This window comes from Oryza sativa, chromosome 10 (genome assembly GCF_034140825.1).
Source record: "Oryza sativa Japonica Group chromosome 10, ASM3414082v1".
Classification (NCBI taxonomy): Eukaryota; Viridiplantae; Streptophyta; class Magnoliopsida; order Poales; family Poaceae; genus Oryza; species Oryza sativa.
The window spans coordinates 7,608,607-7,629,122 of record NC_089044.1 but is presented as its reverse complement, the minus strand read 5'-3'; the positions used below and the strand labels follow the sequence as shown (position 1 = coordinate 7,629,122).

Below are 20,516 nucleotides of genomic sequence, written 5' to 3'. Positions count from 1 at the left end.
ATGGCTTGGAGATTTCCTTCGATTAGATATTTGAAAGATCCTACACTTAAGGTTGATCGGAAGATTCGGCGGCAAGCGCTTAAATATTATATCGCCGAAAAATAGATGGAGTATTACTTAGATAATGATCAATCTAAAGTTGCTAGGAGAGTAGTACATGAAGGATTCATGAAACTCATCAATCGGCCCGTAAGATAAATTGGTTGCTTAGGAGAGTGGGGTTTCATTGGCCGAAAATAATTGATGATTGTTTCAAACGTTATAGAGGGAGTGAAGCTTGTTAACGGATCGGCAATGTTCAATTAGCGCCTACCGCTGTGTTGAATCCTATCATTAGACTATGGCTGTTCCGAGGTTGGGCTTTGGATTTCATTGGTCAAATTTATCCTTCGTCATCAAAAGGGCATTGGTTCGTGCTAGTTGCAATGGATTACTTCACTAAGTGGGCCAAAGCCGTGCCGCTCAAGAATATTACTTGTACGGAGGTAATTGATTTTATTTTGAAGCATATTGTTCATAGGTTCGATATTCCTCAAATGTTAAAGGAGTTTCTTTTATGTCCAAGGATGTGAGAAGTATTGCCGAATCTTATGATATTAAGTTGTTGAGTTCTTCTCTTTACTACGCTCAGGCTAATGGATAAGCCGAGTCGAGTAATAAAACATTGTTGAAATTGCCGTTTTGCCAGTTGAGGTAAATCTTGGCTTTCTTCGGTATTTCAAGCAAGACGACTTGTCGGTTGAAGATTACAAGATCTTGATGGGAAGCAATTTTGAAGACGTCATCGACAAGCGTTTGAAGACTTTGAAGGAGATGAAGACACTTCAAGACGGTGTTTTCAGAGAGCAATTAATGGGAAATACTTGAAGAAATATTTCCCGAGCATTTGGCAAGATGCTTAGGAAGTCCTATGGCCAGTAATTGGACTATCGCCCTAAGACAACATGTTCCATGCTTTTAGATTCACGGTGTTCATCAAAAAGGTAGGGGGCATGTGTTTACAACCAAATTTGACACCTATGGACGAAATAGAGGAAAATTGCCAAAGTGTCGGGTTTCCTTCACAGGGCCGGTCAGACCGCAGGTATATGGGCGGTCTGACCGGCTAGTAGGGCCGGTCTGACCGCAGGTATGTGGGCGGTCAGACCGTCAAGGTCCGAGTCCGAGTCTGTTTTCGTCGGGTCTCAGGTTTCCTTGCTCGGGAAGGCATGTTTCGTGTTTCCATTGGTTTCTATCCCGAGTTGGACGTGGAGGAGGGCCTGTAGAAGGCAAGACCAACCCCTATATAAGGGACAAGGCCGGTTCATTGTAAAACCCCCGAATACAATCTACTTGAATTGTTCTTTTACCATGTTTTCTATTTTACCATAGTTTAGTCCATCTTTGTCGGTTTGCGCCGTAAACCGTCCGCCGCCGCTGCGAGAGTGCGACACCTCTTTGTAGGTTTGTCCTGAACCGTTTTGCCCACGAGACGGGTAGTTATCCTCATATCAATCCAAATCGGCCTAGAGGCTGATTTTGATCTCTAAATCGGCTCCGCTAGCCAATTTAGCTTTTCTTTTTGCAAAACCCATCTTGATTTGGCCCTTTGGCTAGATCGAGGTGGTTGGCGACTCCATATCACCGCAAGGTGTTTAGGTGTTGCGATCGTGCTTGTCGACTTGTCAAAAAAGTTGCCAACACCTACATATGCCAATGGTCATTAATTTCTGCACACAGGAAGAAGACCGCAAATGTAGCTACGTAAAGTGGATCGATATGGTCCGAAGAACTTCCATAGCTTCAACGATAACTCAACCTGAGACGACCACACAATTCATTCAGGCGTGGATGGAGTACGAGCGCTAGGCTCAGTCCGCTAGCTTACACTGGAGATCAAATCCATTAGGTATACCTGAATGGTCTGATCGTCCCAAATGCGGTTGTAGAGATCGCTGCCAGGTTGCAACGTCCTTCTCACAACATACATGGGAGGCGGTACTTCGTATGTCCCAACATAGATGACAACTTCGTTGTATGTCACATGCTTAATTATTACTTTACATTTCGCTTCACGTTCCCATAACATTTATTTCCCGTCATCTAATTTGATTGATTCTTCAGGGGAATCCAAGGATGTGTGCTTTTACTTCATGGATCGACATGGTCAGCCCGACGTACGAAGGCGGAAGAGTAACTGAAGCTGAAACGCAAACAGAGTATAAGAGATTGAAGGATCACGAAGTTGCTTTACGCACACAATGACGTAGAAGGGGTCAGTAGAGAAGCTTAACGCCGAATCGCTCTTGTTCGGATTTCTGTTATGTTATGTTGTCCTATGCGTCAATGGATTATGCTCATTCCTGCTTCCGCTGCAATGTCTTCAATCCCGTCCTATTCTTTATCTGTCGTTACTAAATAAATTGCGACCAAGCCATGAGACCAAAAATATATACAGATAATGAAACTACAATTTCCCAATAATGAAACTACAAGAATGAAAATATAAACTCATTCATCCTAATATTTTAACCAAAAAATAAATATTACAATTTCCCACAAAATATTATTTAAAAAATAATATTAATTATAAAAAAAATCCTGAAAAAAATTCACAAATAATCACAAATAAAAAATCGACCTGAGGACAAGTCAAAGAACAGGTGTTCGACAGGAAGCCTGTTGAACCGACGGTGTTCGACAGGAAGCCTGTCTAACCGACGGTGTTCGACTGGCTCCTGTCGAACTGCCCTTGTTCGATAGGGCGGCAGTCGAACGACCTGTTCGACAGGTCCCAGTCGAACGGCAGCCGTTCGATCGTCTCTTCTATCACGGTTTCGATAAGTCGCCTATCGAACTGCACTTGTTCGATAGGACCCCATTTTTGCGATTTTCCACAGGTAGCCACTAGTTTCGCGATTTTCCATAAAAATAATATTAATTCTCAAAAAAATTCGCAAATTACCACACTTTTAAACTGTCCTCGGGTAAATTCACATCTTTGAGGTGTCCCATAGCTAATTACACATTTTTGAGTGTCCTGTAGCAAATTTTGCCTTTCATCAAACCATTGGATTCTGATCACTTTGCTTTTCTTCGTGGAGAATTGGGAATAATTCATCCTTTTGGCATGATTTGAGGGTGAGATTTTGTACCTCATGGTTTTATCAAGCAAAATTTTGACAATAAGAAAAATTGAAAAAGAGAGCTTTGTTTGATTCATATGGTATTTTCTTGTGCATGCTAGCAATACTATGAAGATTTATTTGTCTCTAGCATAGCTTGTATGTATTCTAGTCTTTTTGTGAAGCTTAGATATTGCTTTTATGGGAGATGATGCATGACACTTAAATTCTATACTTGAATTAAGCAAGTATGCAATATTGATACTAGCATATGGTTTGATTTATCAATGCTTATGTATGTGCTTTATTAAGTTGTTATTCCTCAAATAGTTTTTAATTGCTCATTGTGCAAGAGAATAAAATCTATGAGAGAAAAAAAATGAATACCGAATCCTTGGAAACAGTCTTGACAACAAGGACGTATTCGATGTGAGCAAAAATAATGGGTGCCGAACCCTTGTAAACAGTCTTGATGACAAGGACGTACCTGGAATAACTGAGAGAAAAATATGAACAAAAAGGGCCCAAATAAAATGTTAAAAAGTCTCTTGATTGTTTTTCTTCTAAAGTTAAATTTGAGAAAGAGTGATAAATGCAATAGGTATATATATTGTTTATTCTTCAACCTATGTGCTTGCAAAGATGTTGCATTATAAATCACATGAAATCATGAATTCTTATTGTCGATTTGATCTTAATTGTTATATCTTTGATTTATGTTTAAACTTTAGTGCATGCTTGCTATGATATGATGGGTTCATCTTCTTTTTATTGCAACACATAACTTGATGTGCTATATATATGCTAAGCTCTAGAACATTAATGAACTTAATTCCTATGCTTGATCAAATCATTGTCAAAAGGGGGAGAAGAGAAGAGATTGTGCATGTTTTCGGTCAAGGGGGAATTTCTTTGTTTTTAAAAGTGAGAGAAGTTTTCTTTTGAATTTTGAGCACGATGTGTGCGTTTGCACTAAGTGTTTTTTTGGGTCAAGGGGGAATTTCTTTATTTTTAAAAGTGAGAGAAGTTTTCTTTTGGATTTTGAGCACGATGTGTGCGTTTGCACGAAGTATGCTTTTTACCACTTTTGTTTTTATTTTTCCAAACAACAAAACATTTTTGATGGGTTTGTCAATGTGTTAATCAAGGGGGAGATTGTAAAATCAAAGTATTTTTTATTCTTATTCTGTGATGAATAATTAGCATATGTGATTATTGGTTTTAATATTTGGAGATCATTGGCGAAGTGGTTTTGGAGATGATTGGATTTTATAGGTGTTAACAGGTGCTGCTGCTTGTCGGGTCCGGTCTGACCGGGCAGTGGTTGCCGGTCAGACCGGCGTGTGTTGCACAGTCAGACCGGCCAGCCCGCGGTCTGATAGGCCGACTCTGTGTCGGTTTCGGTTTCGAGTTGTTTTATTGGATATCCATGATTAATATGTGTTTATGGCTTCTAAATGGATACTATGCGTATGTAATATTGTTGTTTGCTAACAATGAGTCAAGTTGGAGATAGCTTGGTCTTGGAATATGGTTTCTTTGGTTGATTCATGTGTAGGTGACATAATGCCTCGGGAGAGTATTGCCGGTGATGGATCGGGAGTCGACTTGGAGATAAGGCGACATCCAGGACAACTAGTTATGCTTGCAATGCATATCCTTGTTAGAATAATAATATTCCACTAGTATTTGGTTCTCTAACCTTTTGCAGAGAATAAGTATAAAGTGAAGGAGAATCGACATCAAATCAGACAATAAATCAATCGGACGATGTCGAGAATCAGACTTATGTATGAATGGGCCAAGAACTCTGATTTGACACGATGAATTGGGCCAAAATTCACAAGTCCGCGAAAGAGAGCAATGGAGGAGGCCACCTATTGAATTTGGGCTAGGTTGGGCTGGCCCCTAGTTCGGCTGAACCAGGAGGTGGTTCGGCCGAACCCCCCTGGCACCGTTGGATGCATGGTTTTTTTTGGACGGCATGAATCACTCCCCAACGACGGTTGGAGGGCAATTCCGACCATTCCAACTGCCACAACCGTCATTGGCAGCCTATTTAAAGAGCTCCTCTTCTCACTTCACTCACACACCTCAAGCAAAGGTCTCTCATATTCTCTCATGTTTAGTTTATTATCTAGCTAGTGGAATAAGAATAGAGTAGAAATCGGTGTCCAGAAGCATTTGGAAGAGTTCGGGTATGGCTATAGTAGCTCTTCTCTTCACTTTTTTAAGCTTTCTACTATATTAGGGTACTCTTCTTTATACATTTATGGTATTGAAATACTTTCCGAGTATATGAATGCCAACTTTACATTATGTTCATGCTATACTGAATATACTGCTAGCTTATCTGGGAGATGCTTTGGTGCGGGTATAATTTTTGCATATGCAATTACTCTATGTCATGACGATGATATTAGAATAGTATCTGGTAGTTTAGGCGTGGTGTCTAGATTACGAGATATCATTATTTGGGGTTATATGCTGCGGATGAGAGGTGGGCCGCTGATGGTGACAGCTCAGTACGGGTATTCCTCCGTGCGTGTATATAGTCCTAAGTTAATTTCCTTGGGAGGGTACTCCTCTGTATTTAGCCCCGGCTGTATGGTCATGACGGGCTATCATAAGAAACTCGACAGTTAGGGGTGGTTTCTCGAAGTACCAGGAGGGCATCGGATAGAGGGTATTAGCTAGTATGTCAGATAACTAGGATGTATGTATACTATGTATACTAGAAGTATAGGAATAGATTCTCTTTCTCTTTTCTTTCCACTTAGCTTAGATATTTTATATGAGAATGAGTAGCTTCCTGCTTGTGTGTCACTCTACCCTTGGATTATATTAACCCCTGCTAAGGGTACGATTATTATAAATAATATATAAATTATTAGTCAGGTTCTCACTACCATGATCTTTCCACGGGATTAAATAAATACGACACCCTTGGAATACACTCGGTGAAATGCTACAATGGTATATCCGTGCGCTTGCGGATGAACTCTGTAACCATAATATACCAGGAGTATTTTTGCGCCATTGCTTGGAATTATATTTCAAGTAATGTCGTTAAGAAATATCAACAAGCATTTTCTGGCGCCGTTGGCGGGGAAGATTCATAATAGAGATTACTAGAACTAACACTTTATATTTACCTCTATATAATCACTGCCCTTTGCAGGCTAACCTTGGTTGTTTTCACTTTTGTTGTGGAAACAGGGTAGTGTTTCAATTTGCCAGAAAACTTTAAGGAAAATCCAGAAGCTTTCTTCCGGAGCATCAAGCCACGAGTCGTCGCTCCACAGAAAACTCTCCCGACAAAGAAACCAGCCATACCAGCACTACCAACCTTCAAGACTATGGCTGACAAGACTCTCCGTGAATTCGCTACTCCCTCTGCTGACAATGTGGCCATTGGGCCACAGATCAACATGGGAGACGTGGATTTCGATCTGAAATCCAGCCTCATCAAGATGGCGCAGGCTAGCCCATTCTGCGACAAGCCTAATGAGGATGCCAATGCTCCTCTACAGCAGTTCCTGGAGATTTGCAACACGTACGCCATAAAGGGTGTCAGTCCAGACGCCATCAAGTTGCGGCTGTTCCCGTTTTCCCTCATCGGGAAAGCGAAGCGGTGGTTTTATGCCAACCGTGCTATGATCAACACCTGGGACAAATGCTCCACGGCATTCCCCTCAAAGTTCTTCCCGATGGGCAAAACTAACGCTCTTCGGGGAAGAATTTCGAGTTTCCAGCAGACAAGGGACGAGTCCATTCCTGAAGCATGGGAACGACTTCAGGAATACGTGGCCGTCTGTCCTCATCATGGGATGGACGACTGGCTGATCCTGCAGAACTTTTATAATGGGCTCACTCTCATGTCCCGTGACCACCTAGACGCGGCAGCTGGAGGAGCTTTCTTCTCTAAGACGGTTCGAGGAGCCATTGATTTAATAGAGAAGATGGTCTCCAATATGGGTTGGAGCGAGGAACGACTCCAAACCCATCAGCAAGGTATGCACACTGTCAAGGAGACGGAAATGCTCGCTGCCAAGCTAGACCTCCTCATGAAGCGATTGGACGACCACGACAAACGGCCACAAGGCACCGTCAAGGCCTTGGACTCACACGTCACGTGTGAAGTCTGCGGCAGCACGGGTCATTCTGGGAATGACTTCCTGGAGACCCGTGAGGAGGCGATGTACATGGGCAGCAACAATAATGGGTACCGTCCACAAGGAGGTCAGGGGTGGAACCAGCCACGCCCATATTATTAAGGAGGCAACAACAACGGTAACTTCTCTAACCAATGCTTTAAGCAAAAAGCTAGCTGCCAATGACAAAGTCTTAGAGAATATTAATGTCAAGCTAGATGGCTTTGCTTCTGCTTTTCAAAACCAGCTGAGCTTCAAAAAAATGATAGAAAATTAGTTTGCTCAATTGGCCGCCTTAGTCCCTGCAAATGAATCTGGGAGGATTCCGGGGTAGCCCGATTCCTCCATTGAAAATGTCAAGGCGATCACAACGAGTAGAGGTAAGTCCACTCGTGATCCGCCATATCCTAACCCAGCAGAAACTAACGGGATTGCCAAGGAAGCGCCATCTAGTGAATCGGCTGACAAAGAGGTTTAGCCAGAAAGGCTGTGCCACAGGAGTACTACGACACACGATTGCTTCCGTTTCCTCAACGGAGTAGGAAACTGTCAGTGGACGAGTAGTTCGCTCTTTTTGTTGAAGTAATCCAGAAGATTCACATCAACGTGCCATTGTTGGATGCTATGCAAGTGCCAACATATGCCCGCTATCTCAAGGATATCCTCAACAACAAGAGACCACTCCCAACAATGGAGGTGGACAAACTGACTGAGCAATGCAGCAATGTAATACTCCACAAGCTCCCGGAAAAGAAGAAGGATCCCGGGTGTCCCATGATCACCTGCTCGATCGGGGCACAGCAATTCGATCACCTGCTCGATCGGCGGAAGATGTGCCGGTCAAGATACGGGATTTCTTCATCCCGGTTGACTTTGTGGTACTGGACATGGACACAGGAAAAGAGACGCCACTCATCTTGGGCGTCCGTTCATTAGCACCCCAGGAGCCAACATTGATGTGGGGACGGGAAGTATCCGTTTCCATATTAACGGGAAGGAAGAGAAATTTTAGTTTTAGCTGAGGACTGAACAATGCTCCATGGTCAGAATAAAGTACGGGCCAAACCCGCATAACATTCAAGTGGTCGAAGTGGAGCCACCCAAGACGTATAGCCTGGTGAAGTTCATGCAGAATTTCCTGGAGAAGGAAACAACGATGCCCAAGAACCGTTATTGGAAAACGCCGGCAAAATCAAATGTACCGGCCAAGAAGCTAGAGCAGCCGGCTTAGAGGAAGCCGTCTTCCGCACCGAAACCAAAGAAGGTGTGGAAGGAAAAGCCAAAGACGCCCGCTCCATCACCTCCGGAGACGGGTGGGAAATCCGCGAACTAAACTGGAAGGAGGTACGGTCTTGCACGTCGGACTTAAAATGACGCAACCTTCGCCAACAGGTAAATTGGTATGTATCTGCATATTTGTTTTCCACAATTGAAATTTTTGCATCAATACATGTTTGAATTTCAAAATTGCATTTAGGATCTTTGAATTTTGAGGAAATTCTTCAAATGAAATTTTCAGAGCAAACCAAAATAAAATTTTCAATGAAAATTGTTTGTTTCACGACCACACTGACCGTTGGAACCCAACGACCGAAAGTGGGGCCGGTTGGGCCCACCAGGGGATCGGCCGAACCCCCTGGTTCGGCCGAACCGGCCAGGCTAACGGTCAGGTGCCTCTTTCTTTGAGGCAACGGCTAGTGAGCCCAACAGGTCAGTTTATCCGTTGAGGGTGCACTAGTTAAGCCAACCGGCCGGGAGAGGGAACTCCACCCCATTTCAACACATTTACATTCCCTCTCCAAAGTTTGCTCTCAAGTTCATTCAAGCTTTGATAGTTTCCCTCAAATTCAAAAACTTAGTTGCATATATACAAGTTGCTTAGGTGAAACTAATCGGCGGGTGAAACTCGTGCTATTTCTAACCCCCGCCGAGTTAGTCCGTTCTTGCTCCATTGTGCAGAATGAAGAGGCGACTGTCTCGTCTGTTCAAGGGGTCCGGCTCTTCGTCAAGTCATCATGACGAGTCTAGTGCTCGTTCATCAGCCGATGTCTCGATGGAGGATGCCGACGCTCCGCGACGTCTCCTGAACGACACCGACCTCGACCTTGTCGATGATCATGAAAGACAAGCTTACTACATGCTGAGTGACCGGGAGTATGCTCACACGCGAAAGTACTCACCAGAGCTGCTGAAAAAGATAGGTCTGTATGTTGATTTTCGTGCTATTTGGAAAGCTGTTGGTTGGCAGAGATTTGCTGTGGTAGATGAGCCTGGTTCTCGTTTGCTTACTTTGCAATTTCTGTGCACTTTGAAAAAAATAGAAGATGGAATTTCCTTTCGCTTTTTCCATAAGGAATACACACTTACATGGAAGGATTAAGTACTCTTCTTGGTTTTCACTATTCCTGTAAAATCGATCTCCAGAAAGAAATTTCTGGGTTCAAGAAAAATAGGTTTTGGGAAGACATTTCTGGTGCTCCAATATGCAAGAAACCTAGGACGAATGATATCCCTAATCCTACACTTAGGCTCATGCACAAATGGATTGCTATGACTCTGTTTCCTAGAGGTGATCTTAGACCCATTAGGGGGGATGAATTAATTATTATGTTTGCCATGGTTAGAAAGATCAAAGTTTCTCCTGTGAAATGTATGATAAGACAATGGTTAGAAAGTATAAGATTTTCTGCTCCTGTTGAGTGCACTTCTCTGATTACTCGGATAGCAAAAGGGCTAGGGGTCGTTAGTAACCAGATTGCTTTCATCTCAACCGCTCGTCCTTGTATTGATGAGAAATATCTAGTGCAATGGCACATTCTTAAACATGGAGTAGATGGATCTTTGATATACTTTTTCCCCGATTGTACAAATGAAATCCCGTTGCCAAATGCGGGGTATCATTTGTACAACTATCATGAACTAACCATTCCCCTGCAAACCATAGAAGAATCTTGTGCATGTGGAACATACAGGGAGACACACATAATGGCAAGGAATGTACAAAATGGCAAAATGATTGAACCATGTACATTTTGGTTACTTGTCATTCCATTGAACTTTGTCAAATTCTTGTGACTTGTGTAGACACTTCTCATGCCCTATGATCAAGATTATACACCCACATATATGCACGTGCTAAACTGCTACACTGGGAGCTAGCAATATTCCATTCCATTCCATTTCCATACTACCACAAAAATAAATTCTCCATGCTTTCATGAGCTTTCTTCTCTAAAAAAGAAAATCCTTTCTGAAAAAAAAGGAGGAAAAGGCATGGTTATGAAAATATATATATATATGAAGGAGGGAAAGGCATGGTTATGAAAAAAAGGAGGGAAAGGCATGGTTATGAAAACAAGGAGGGAAAGGCAGTTAGACCGGCGGCATCGCGTCAGTCAGACCGGCGGCGACTTTAGACGGCTGCAGCTTCTTCGGGGCGGTTAGACCGGACGATCTACTCCGGTTAGACCAACGACTTCCAGGTGGTCAGACCGGCTACTCTACTTTGGTCAGACCTCGATCCGTCAAATTAAAGGGTAACTTTAATTTCTTCTAAAAGTTTTGTTTTTTTGGTTACACTAACCATTCACCCCCCTCTTATTGGCTTAGTTCTTTCTAGTCGATCCTACAGGACGTGCTGATACCGGTAGAGGTGCTTATCAAGTATCAACGTGGGAATACGAGGAGGCGATCAGGTTGTTGTAACAACCCTCCCACCAGAACCGCGCAGCCCAGTCCATCTGATGGGTGGGCCCACTTACACATTGCACCTCACTTGTAGTTTCATCCTTACTTCGTGTAAAAAGATTAACCCAGGAGTAGTATGGTTGAAGGGACAAACTCTTATAAGTTGGTTCCATCCTTACTAACCCAACAATGTGGTACTCCCTCCATCTACTTTTGATAGTCATATTTCCAAATCTGAAAAATTTATTTTTGATAGGCATATTTCAATCCAACAACCTATCATCTTAATGACTTTCTCGGATTTAATGTGTAACTCTTCATTCTTCTACACAAGATTGGCTACATGGGCATCGAGAAATGTAAATATTAATGAATCGCTTGTTTACGAGAAATAACTAGTAGCATATTTAAATGGATGATAAGTAGAATTACTTATCCTTGGTCTATGTGCCAAGATGAAATATGACTATTAAAAGTAGATGAAGGGAGTAATAAACATGACACAGCACTCATGAACCACATTACCACACACAGGTCACGTCCTAATTGGTCTAGGATGTCACAGTTGTTATCGACTACTTCCTCTACACCGACATGCGGCTACGTCAGACTGGTCTTCTCTAACTCTTATTTCACTGCTTAGCACGTCGGATGGTGACGATCCATGATCCCTTACTCACATGGTTCCTGGTTTACGTGGTAGAAAAATTTTGTTTTATGCTATTGTAGCCTACCTGTAACCTTATAAAGGCTCTACACACTTTGTCTTTACGTGCTTTAGATTTTCAAGCTTAGGGCATATTTTGGGAAGCTTTAGATTTAGAGAGAACCTCATGAGAATCTAGTTGGTAATAATCTTGATAAGCCGGAAAACCAACATGTAGTTTCTAGTTTATTTTGCGGATTCTACAACTATAGTTTCTCATAATTTGGACGAGACTAGACTGCTTGACCTTGCTCCAAGACTCTACAAGGAATCTACGCCCCGGCGTTGATTTTGGTAATTAAATACAAGCGCTAATTGTGGACCGCTATTTCATATTTAATTTAAGTGAGATAATTTGAGTTAGGAATTTCATATTTTATATCGATACAACTGTTGCTCACATCATAGCTGAACTGGGAGACATCAAAATCAAGTTGTCCAAGTTTTGAAATTAAATTCGGTCACCTGCTACGTTGCTAACTTCAAACAACCACCAAATATGCACACAAGCTCTTGGATTACTTGATGGAAAACTCTTGGAGTCATCTTTCCAACAGATCCAACTTTATCACCAAATGCCTTTATGCAAATAGCTACAAACCTCCCTTGTCTCCCTTTGCATGATTGCATCGTTGGTGTGGCTTGCTGATTATGGTGGTTGTACTCAGCCTTACTATTATTCTCCATTTTCAAAAGTTAGTGCTTTTGAGTTGAAAACGAAGTTAGAGGACTAAGGTTTATACCCCTGTTGAGTTTTACCTGTGGAGTGGAGCTGAAGCCCCACTAGAATCGTCTTTTTCCGCTGCTGCTTTCTTTTCGGTGTGAGGACTAAGTGTCTCTTCTGTAAGTATTTACGTTTTACTTATGTTTGAATCTGTATATTAATTAGTCGTTTTGTGTACCCTGACTTGATTTATGGTCACGAATTTATACACAAAATTGTCTGAAAATTTGGGCTAAATTGTTAGGCGTGACATTTGGACTCAAAAATCAAAAGAGAAATGTATTGAGTAAAAACATACTTAAAAAATAATCATTGCACAATGCACTATAAGAACATTGGTCAAGAGGGGAGTGGTATAGAGCTTTTGGAAGTGCGTGAGTAGTGAGGAAGAGTGTGTAGCTCAACCACTACGGGACCATGGAAGCACGAGCCTAACCAAGAAGCAAATCATCTACTTCCTTCGTCCTAAAATATAGAAACTTTAGATTAGATTAGACATATCCTTTTACTAGGAATCTGAAAACTATATATGTTCAGATTTGTACTAACTGGTACTAGATCATTATATTCTGGAATGAGTGATTTGTAGGATCGAATCACAATAACTAAGCCAATTAGAGGGGGGGTGAATGGTTGGTATACCCAAAAACCGAAAACTTTTAGCGGAAATAAAAGTTACCCTCGAATTCGACGGATCGCGGTTTGACCGAAGTGTGTGCACCGGTCTGACCGCCTGGTTGTCATCGGTCTGACGGATGTAGATCGATCGGTCGAACCGCCGTGATCAGCCGCTGCTTGCTATCGCCGTCGCCGGTCTGACCGTCGGTATATCGCCGGTTAGACCGCCGAAACCCAGTGAAACAGAAATCGAAGAACTCTTAAAGTAGATGACGACTTTATTGATTCTCTCTGTGTTTACAAAGTGCACCAACAGCACTCCTTACAAAAATTTCGACTAAACTCGAAACCCTAACTCAAAACTCAACTCAATTGCTCTCAAAAGCGATATCAGGAAGCCTCACGCTCCCCCTCTATTTATACCCGAGGTAGGCAGCCTAAAGCCACGAACCAAACTCATACTAGACGTCCTAAACACCTTACGAAACCCTCTAGTACAAGAAACAAACTTTACATAACCAATCATACCAAATTTGGACTCCTTCCAAATTCAACTCCGCATCCCATACTCACACAATACCTCCATCGTATGCCATATGAAATCTTCACCAACCACGTGCATCAACTCTAGCCTAAGTTTCCACATGATCTCTGACCACCACGGACGTCGTCTTAACCCCAAGCCGACTCCCGGTCCATCACCGCAAATACTCTCCCGAGGCATCAAGTCACCTACACATGAAATAAACAAAGAAACCATATTCCGAGACCAAGCTATCACCAACTTGACTCATTAGTAGCAAACAACAGTATTACATACATATAGTATTCATCTAGAAGCCATAACCATGAAACAATCACGGATATTCAAAGAAACAACCCGAAACCGAAACCGACACAGCGTCGGCCGGTCAGACCGTGGGCTGGCCGGTCTGACTGCTAACACAAGCCGGTCTGACCGGCAACCACCGCCCGGTCTGACCGGTATTCATCACCTGAAAATCAATTATCTCTAAAACCTCTTGAACAATAATCTCTAAATATCAAAACCAATAATTACAAATGCCAATTGTTCATCACAGAATAAGAATCAAAACACATATTGATCTTACATGATTCAAATCCTCTAAGAGGTGGATTAGGTGGTAAAGGGTGCAACTGTGCAAGCTATGTGCATCATTTCGTGGTTGACCATACATCCATACCATGCCTTTTTCTGGGATATGTACTTTGTGCTCGTTTCGTGTAACTTTTTATGCAATAGTTACTACACTTTGCTAGTTTTACCTCCTGTTTGTGAATTCTTTCTATACGACTATACCTATACAAAGAAAAAGGGATAGATTATCTAGCTTTTAGCCACTTTTACCGTACTAAAATGTTGACATGATGTTTGGTCGAGCAAACTGCTTTTGAAAAGAGAAAATAATTTAATGAACAACATGAAGTCTTTGATTTGTATGCATGGATGAAACCAATAAGAAAATTTAATTGGGTGCTGATATTTGAAGCATGGACCTTGAAAGCAATAAGTATAATTATCTATTCATATACCCGGCACGTGAAGAAACAACTGCCAGATTACGGAACCGTGGATAGCTTGGATGAGGCCTACTGGCCTTGCCTCTTGCGAGTTGCGACGCGATGCATACGTTTAGCAAAATCGTTTGCAGAAAACAGCGGACAAGTGTCCTCGCATCCAAAGGAACAGGCAAAACAATTCAGATATCCTAGCAATGTCGTTCTCATGTTTTGTCTGCAACTAACAAACCATTGGCGCAAGCAGAGTAATGAGCATAGCCAGCCTACAAGATACGAAAATAGTGACAACGATAGGTCCCTCGGACTTATGACATGTTTATTTAAAAAACATACATCCTTCGTAAAAAAAAATCAACTCTAACTATGTATATGTATAAATGTCTATCAAGTTCATAGTTAGAAATACGTTTTTTTAAAGATGGAGGAAGTAATCATGTGCGTAGACCTAACACTTCCTGAATTATATGCTCTGAGTTGCTCACTTTTCCTGAAGTCCATGGTTTTGAGCCAATCTAGTCTGCTACTGAGGTGATAGCCTACTTAGCGACAACTCTATGTTTTTGACATTCTGAGAAAACAACACTTACACTAAATAAACTAAGTGAACTGGGCACCAGTTTCAATTATTTTCTGGCAGTGTTACATGTAATTAAAAAAACTCTCAGAGACTTCTTAACACACAAAAATTCTCAACCATTTGGTTGATGCAGTTGGAAGTTATAGAAAAGTCAATCGCAGTACACCCCGGCCCCCTTAGCATTAGTAAAAAGTTTTCCGGTGTAGCTTTTCCTTATCAGTTTCCCCTTACTCCCTTCGGTTTTATATTAATTGACGTTTTAAACAAGGTTGAGGTCAAACTTTTATAACTTTAACCATTAATAACTTTAAAAATATTTAGTTTAAAGGAACTAGAACAACATATATAGATTTGTCTTTTAAAGCACTATAATATAACTAAACATGCATTTATTTATTATATATATTATAGTAGAAAAATAAGGTTAAAGATATATCTTGTAGACCGTGTCATTGTCTAAAATATCAATTAAAATGAAACCGGAGGGAGTGGTTCTGTTACTCTTTATACGGGTTAGTGAGGTCTCCAAATTGCCATGGATAAAATATTATTAATTTTTTTCTTTTGGGGTAGGTAGTTTTGAAGTTTTTACAGCTTTGTTATTTATTAGTCAATTTTTATGATGGCTTCCTAAAATTACACAAGTCATGGCTTAAATTTGCACAAACAGAAAACCGTAACTTTCGTACAAACTTGCACATATTAAAGCTAAGGCCCCGTTTAGATGGGACTAAAACTTTTAAGTCCCTATCACATCGGATGTTTGAAAATTAATTATAAATATTAAACGTAGACTATTAATAAAACCCATCCATAATCTTGGACTAATTTGCGAGACGAATCTAATGAGCCTAATTAATCCATGATTAGCCTATGTGATGCTACAGTAAACATTCTCTAATTATAGATTAATTAGGCTTAAAAAATTTGTCTCTTGAATTAGCTTTTATTTATGTAATTAGTTTTGTAAGTAGTCTATATTTAATACTCTAAATTAGTGTCTAAAGACAGGGACTAAAGTTAAGTTACTGATCTAAACACCACCTAATTCCTTTGTCTGGTAATGTCAACTTAAAAACTATAAATGTCTGCGGGTGGGCTTGGGTAAATAGCCATCTAGGTTCAACGAACCTAAATACGCACTAGTCCATCGTACACGTCCCAATCCCCTGACCATTACAGCGGCACATTGATTGGTAGTCCCTGAATAAGGGCCTGTTTAGTAGTACCTACAAACAAATATTTATTACGTGTCACATCGGATAAATGAATACATAATTAAAGTATTAAATATAGTCTAATAATAAAACAAATTACATATTTCAACTGAAAATTACGAGATGAATTTATTAAGCCTAATTAATCCGTCATGAGTAAATGTTTATTGTAGCACCACATTGTCAAATCATGGCTTAATTAGGATTAAAAGATTCGTCTTGTAATTTATACGCAATCTATGTAATTCTTTTTTTCTACATTTAATACTCCATGCATGTGTCAAATATTCGATGTGATAGGGTGAAAAGTTTTTGTTTGGGAACTAAACAGGGTCTAAGTAGACACTCAAAAATAAATTATTACGGAAGAAAAATAACACATATGGCTCTCACTACTACACAAATCATCATTTTTCTGTAAAGGGGGCATTAGGTTGCAGGCTGGCCACATGCGAAAACCATCTCCGCTCGTCTGCAAAAAAAACTTTTCTCTAGTAAGATATAACAAATTTTAATGGGAGTGATTGGAGGGAAAAGTAATACTATGTCTGTTGTTCTTAAATAGTTGTCATCGTGTAATCCATGCAATAAAACTTAAATTTTCAAATGATTAATTAATAAAAAATACTCCCTCCATTTTAAGTTATAAGATGTTTTGACTTTAATCAAAGTTAAACTGCTTCTAGTTTGACTAAGTTTATATAAAAATATAGTAATATTTATATTATCAAATTATTTTTATTAAATTAATAGTTAAATATATTCTTATAATAAATTTATCTTGATTCGAAAATATTAGTATTTTTTTCTATAAACTTAGTCAAACTTGAAGCAGTTTGACTTTGACCAAAGTGAAAACATCTTATAACCTGAAACAGAGGGAGTATTAAGATTTGACATTAGAAAATATTATCGATAGATTTTTCATGAAAAACACATTCATATAGTTATACTTTCAATATATCTTACAAGTATATAACTAGAAACATATGCATTAAAAATTGCGGCAATGTCCAAAACAAATAAAAAATAACCTGCAATATTACAAATGTACTGAAATTTGAATTATGGGAAATGCAATTGTTTAGGACGGAGTAGTTTTTTTCTGGCTTGTCTTTTTCCCTCCATCTTAAAATTTAAGGGTTTATCCTAAGTCTATCTGACCAAGCTTTGTGGAGAACAATGTTGATACCTATAACCCATCAAAGAAGTAAACTATGAAAATATATATTTCATAATGGATCTAATTAGATATTGTATATATATATATATTTCAATAAATTTGGCCAAAACTTATAAGGACAATTTAACTTAGGACTTAAGAATCTATATATTTCGGGAAAAAGGTGTACCAAAGCAAAGAAAAATTTTAGCTTTCTCTATTAAGGGAAGTGCAAACTTTTCACTTTTGCCGCTAATTTTTGCTGCCTAACAATTTTGCCATCCAACTGTTACGGCACTTTTTCATATTGGTGCCCTTTTGCTTCAAATTCCATCCAAGTAAAGCCACTTTGGCACCACTTATTTTTATAAAAAAAAGTTGACTAAATTACTGCTCTCTTCCTTTAAACTCATGCTTACTAATAAAATACTCCTATCTTCGTTATTAAAAAGGTTGACTAAATTATTGCTCTCTTCGTTTAAACTATCCGCAGGTTTGCTGTGGGACACAAAGCATGCCTGTGTGCAGGTTGTGACAGTGACACGAGTCCTTCGGTTTCTGTATGCCGCATGGAAGCAGCAGCACATTTGCACTAGCTAGCTAGTGCCAGTGCCAGTTGACGAACGCAGTGACGGCATGCAGTTCTCACGGCCAAGCAGGCAAGGGATTGCGGCTGTCGGCTGGATGTGTTCACTGTTCAATACTACACGCTTGGCTCCGCTCGACAAGCATGTTTTGCTTGCGCTCTACAGTGACATCCCCGTGGGCACGATCGTAGTGATTACCGGTTTCGCTCCTCAAAAAGAATCTTTGGAAGGAGTGCCCAAAATTATCGTTGTTCTCTTCGAGAATTTTCGGAGAAGTTTTAGGTTTGTCGGTATTCTTACATCAGAGTCACTGGAGTTGTCAGGCTCTTGCTTGTACCTCGGTCGATGGTTCTTTTATAAAGGAAGTATTTGAGATTTTTTAGTGCCATTTAGTTAGTTTACTTAAGTGAGATATATTCTCATCGATACGGGTTCATCGCTTAGTTTATAATTAACTAGTCTAGTGCTAGGACTCTAGATAAAAAAGAAAGTTTCTACGCAAGACTAGAGTAGTAAGTCAATAACTTAGGTGTGATGTCTAGGTTAATGGTTACCTTCGTTTGTTGCGTGCTTCACAGAAAGTGAGGTAGGCGGCAGGTATTGATAGCCATGTCAGTATTTTGTATCCCTCCCTCTTCGAGTATATCATAGAGCTCAAGGACGAACTCAGCCTGGCAGACCAAGGGAGGGCCGATGCTTGAAGCATTCGATAGAGTTTTACATTAAACTTAAGTTTGTTGTCTAGCCTATCCTATCATCAGTTGTTGTCCTTGGATTGAATCCTGTTCTTAGATATACACACGTTCCCACTTATTCGATATCTTTGGAATACTCTGAGGTAATGTGCTACAGCGGTATCCGTACACTTGCGGATTTATCTGTGACCAAATACCAACAGTAGACTTTGGCCGGAAACAATGAAAGAAGGATTCTAATTTGTTTTCAATTTATTTAATTGATTCAATGAACTTTGTATTATTGAAATTACTTCTTGAGCTCCAAAAATTTACGGGAAATTTCATAGAGTATATCAGGGCATGGAGAATATTACAAAAATATTTCCAGCCATGATTTTGAAAGAAAATTTTATTTCCCACATTAACTTCACTTGATAAATTGCATTAACTTTTAATATAATTTCTAGAAATACATTATTTAATGATTTTTAATCCCAAAAAATGGGGCGTGACAATGACCTTCTAGATACGGCCACCACAAGCTCGACAACTGCTAGATCCGGTAGCTACAAGCTTGAGGGCGGCCAGATCTAGCCAAGGGTGGGGGGCAGTGGTCGTCACACTAGCAAGAAGCGGCGGTCGGGGGCGGACTTCACTAGGGTGAGCAGTGGTGGCGGTGTCGTTCTCGTCCTTCTAGATATGAATTCTTGGAAGGTGACCTATGATGTTTGATTATGTAACTTAATTTGTTCTTCGATGTTCTTGGAAACCTTTCAATCTCGGGGTCTTTGTGTTGTTGTTGGATGGATGGTAGTATGGTTATGTCTAGGGGTGAAAACGGGGCGGGTACGGTGATTGGATCACAACATTCCCATATCCTAACCCACATCTTACTTTAAATTCAGAATCGGGTACAGGCAGTGTCGGATAACACATCACTCATCCCGTATCCTGTCCCATATTACTTTCTTCGAATCGGATTCGGGAACAGATATTTTTTTATGTCCAATTCATGGATATTTAATGTAAGAAGACAATTAAAGTGCTAAAAAAGATGCATCAAGGAACAAATTATATAATATTACATGTGAGCTTATAAAAATAGTGATTAACTAATCTTTTATCATATTTATAGGTGAATTTATAATAGATATTCACATTTGTTTCCTAATATGGGAGATACGGGCGGATATAACTCTTCCCGTATCCTAACCCATATTTTTTTACGGATTCGGGTTCGAACTCGGATAATATCGGGTATCCCATTCTCTCCCATATTCCTCCCGCAAGCCTCGGGTCAGTCGGGCGGGCGGGAAATTAATATCCGCCCCGTTTTCACCCCTAGTTATGTCAAAGAATGTTTTCTTGGATGCGGGATGCTTTGGATAATGGAGAGCTGCTCAGATTTCCTTTTAGATTTGTGGACGTCATAGGTGCTAATTTCTAAACCGACACCTATGATTTCATTAGTTTTGCCTTAGTGGCATCGGTTGCCAGTTGGGAAACTGGCACCTATGTGAGATTCCCAACCAGCACCTATAGGGTGTTCTATACCAGTGAAACGTCACTGGCCTCTGATGAAATTTATACGGCAAATAGAAAACTCTCAAATCTCATTTGGATTGGTTTCTATAAAAAGTTATAGATGAATCCACTTATCCAAAACATGCACTTAACAAAAAAAAATCACTAACCCATGAGCTTATGTGGTTTTAGAGCAACGAAAGACCATTAATCGGCTTGTAACCACACACAACTATA

At 40.3% G+C, this 20,516-nt stretch overlaps 1 non-coding gene across 1 annotated transcript; it reads right to left on the bottom strand.

Moving 5' to 3' along the window:
* Nucleotides 1-6,829: 6,829 nt before the first annotated feature.
* Nucleotides 6,830-6,936, bottom strand: LOC112936715 (small nucleolar RNA R71). Its single transcript, XR_003239139.1, has one exon. It is a non-coding gene; the product is annotated as a small nucleolar RNA R71 (small nucleolar RNA).
* Between the last annotated feature and the right edge of the window lie 13,580 nt (nt 6,937-20,516).